Raw genomic sequence first — 3,457 nt, 5'->3', positions numbered from 1 at the left:
ACCTGTCCATACCTCCCCCCTCCTCCCCCTTCCTTCCATATCCTCCTTCCTCCCCTCCCTCCCCCCGTCATCTTCACCCACCCCACACCTCCCCCCTCACCCTCGCCCCTCCCCTTCCCTGACCCAGTCCCCAAGCCCCCCCACCCGTCCCCCGCCAGTCCCCAGGGGCATCCCGTGCTCGAGCAACAGGACGTCGAAGGGAAGCCTCCCGCGGCAGGACTCGCCTCCCGCTCGCATCCTTCGCCTCCTACGCCTTTTTTTCCCTCTTCCTCTTCCTCTTTATCCTATTCTTTTGTCTTCCCTCCTTCTCCTCACCTTCCTTTTTCTATTTCCGTTGATTGTTTTTCGCTTTCTCTTCTTGTTTTTTTTTATATTTTCCTTTTCATTCCCTTCCCTTTCTCCTCTTCTTTCTCTTATTTTTCTCATTTTCCTATTTCTTCTTTCTTCCTCTTCATCCTTCCTTTCTCCTTTTCTTTTCCTTGTTTTCCTCTTCTTTCTCTTCTACTTCTTCCTTTTCATATTTCTATCTCTCTTCCTCCTACTCTTCGTCTTCCTTTTCCTATTTTCGTCTTACTTCTCCTCTTTCTCCTTTTAATATTTCCCTCTTCCTCCTTCTTTTTCTCCTCTTCTTCCTCCTTTTAGTATTTTCCACTTCTTCCTTTTTCTCCTCCTCTTCCTCCTCCTCCTCCTCCTTTTCTTTCCCCTTCTCTTTCTCCTCCTCCTCCAGCTCCTCCTCTTCTCTTTCTCCTCCTCTTTGTTTCTTCTTTAAGTTTTTCTCCTTTCTCATTCTTCTCTTTTTCTCTTCTCCTCCTTTATCTTGTCCCTTTATCGTCCTATTCTTCTTATTCTTCCTTACCTCATACCTTTTGTTTTAATTTAATTTACTCATACTCATCACTGTACTTATTTCTTACCCTTTTTACTTATGTTTACTTACTTTCTAAACTTATTCTTTACTTACTTTTTACTTATGTTGACTTTCTTCTTAACTTATTCCGTACTTGCTTCATTTTTCTTTACGTTTACTTACTTTTGAACTTGTCTTTTTCATTCACTTTGTACTTACTTGTACTACTTTTATTTATTTTTTACTTACTTTTTGTGCAAACTGTTTTTTTTTTTTTTTTTTTTACTTTACCTTTTAAATTCACTTATTGACTTACTTTTACTTTCTTTTTTTACGCAAATATTTTCACTTATTTTTTGCTCATTTTTTTACTTTACCTTTTAAATTCACTTATTTACCTACTTATATTTGCTTTTTATTTATTTTTTACTTACTTAAATTTACTTTTTACTGACTTCTTTACTGATTTATATTTACTTTTACTTACTTCTTTACTTACAAATCTTACTTCCTTTTTTACTTACAAATTTTACTTCCTTTTTTACTTACTTTTATACTTACCTTTACTTACTTCTTTGCTTACTTACACTTTCTTTTTTAATTACTATTACTTACTATTTTACTTACATTTACTAACTTTTACTTATTTCTTTACTTACATTTCCTAATTTTTTTACTTACATTTACTAACTATTTTACTTACACTTGCTTACTATCTTTACCCTAATCCATCTATTCTCCTTCTTGCTTCCCCTATTCTCGCTCTCCCTCTCTTACTCCTATTTTTATTCACCCTCTCATCCCACCATCTCTATTCTAATAGCAAGCATCCTATTCTTTCATTTTCCTTTTCATCGCAAAGAAACAAACAAAACGAAACAAACAGCAACGAGGACAACAATAACAACGACAGTGAAAACTGCAACGTCATCATCCACGACAATGGAGATGCCAGGATAAAATGGGGAAGAAAACCGTGGTAATAAAAGTGACAAACATGGATAATGAGGAAAAAATAGGGGGTGGCAGAGAGAGAAGGAGGGGGAGGGGGAAGGGAGAGGGAGAGGGGGAGAGAAAGGAAGGGAAGGAGGGGGAGGAGTAGGGAGGGAAAGGGGGTTGAGAGGGAGGCCGGGTGGGCGGGAGAGAGGGGGAGAGGGAGAGAGAGAGAGATAGAGAGAGGAAGGGAAGGAGAGGGAGGGAGGGTGGGAGAGAGAGAGAGAGAGGGGGGGGAAGGGAAGGAAAAAGAAAGAGAGAGAGGGAGGGACAGAGAGAGTGACAAAGAGACAGAGAGAGGGGGGGAGAGAGAGAGAGAGCAGCGAGATAAATAGATAGAGGTAGATAGATACATTGATAGAGATAGAGAGAGAGGGAAAAACAGTGAAGGTCCTAAAGTCTCCAAGATCCGCGTTGTTGTGGTCGGTTACCCCATCAAGATGAACACAGAAGGAATTCTGGGAAAGAAAATGATTTGAAGACGGATGCAGAAATATGTGGGCGAGATTGTAACAGGAAGGGCAGGGGAAGGGAGAGGGAAATATACGCATGAAAAGGAAGGGCGAAAGAAGGATAAAAAGTGTGACAAACAGAGAGGAAGGGAACGGGGAAAAAATACTAAGTGAGAAAGGAGGGGCAGACATCGGCGAGAGAAAGAGAGACAGGCCGAGAGAGAGAAAGAAAAATTGATAGAGTAAGATTGATGACTGGATAAACATTAAAAGAGGCAAATAAAATAGAGAGAGACAAACAGACAGATAGATAGATATATGGAAGGGAGAGAGATAGATAGATAGATAGAAAAAGAGAGAGAGAGAGAGAGAGAGAGAGAGAGAGAGAAAGAGAGAGAGAGAGAGAGAGAGGCAGACCAATGAATGCATAAACAGCCACATAAAAACGAGAGAAAGGCAGAGAGAAAGAGAAATAGACATAGAGAGAGAAAGAGTACGTGCCTCCCGTCTCGTTTCCCTCTCCGGATCGAGGTCAGTAAGCGGCACAAGGCAGCGCCACGAATCCGCAATGGGCGACCGTCTGCAGAATCGGGATTTCCCTAATGGTTCCTATTGCGCAGCAGTGTTGTAGAAACACAATGGGTCGGCATATGAGGCGGTGACACGTTGTCTGATGACGCTGCGGTTAGATAATGAGGAAGAGAATGAGAGTAATATTAATGAGGAAATGATGATAATGAGGAGGATAGTGATGTTGTTATTGATAATGAGAGTCAAAATGATAAAAATTATAATGATGATCATAATAATAATGATAACAATAACAACATCAACGATAATAATAATAACAATAATAGAACGCTGCTGGATCACTTTTTACCTGCGCATTGAAATCCCCAGAAGCTGCCAGAGCCGTTGTTTCCCCTCGCGAGGCGGCCGTGACTCAGCAATTCTGAAATTCCCCCCGTCGACTTCAGCCACTCTCATGAAAGGCCCTGGAGAGTGAGAAAGGTTTTGAAAGGCTTAGTAAGGTTTTGAAGAATGGTCTTTAAAGGTCGGGCGAGAGGCAAATTCAGTACCACTTGATTGAACAACTGGAGAGATGGAACATTCGAGAGAAACACACATGGGATTTTGGGGCGAAAGGCTGTTCAATAATATGAAT

The sequence above is a fragment of the Penaeus japonicus genome, unplaced genomic scaffold (genome assembly GCF_977035675.1).
Source record: "Penaeus japonicus unplaced genomic scaffold, GWHDUDI00000001_assembly GWHDUDI00000039, whole genome shotgun sequence".
Lineage (NCBI taxonomy): Eukaryota > Metazoa > Arthropoda > Malacostraca > Decapoda > Penaeidae > Penaeus > Penaeus japonicus.
This window is presented reverse-complemented; position numbering follows the sequence as displayed.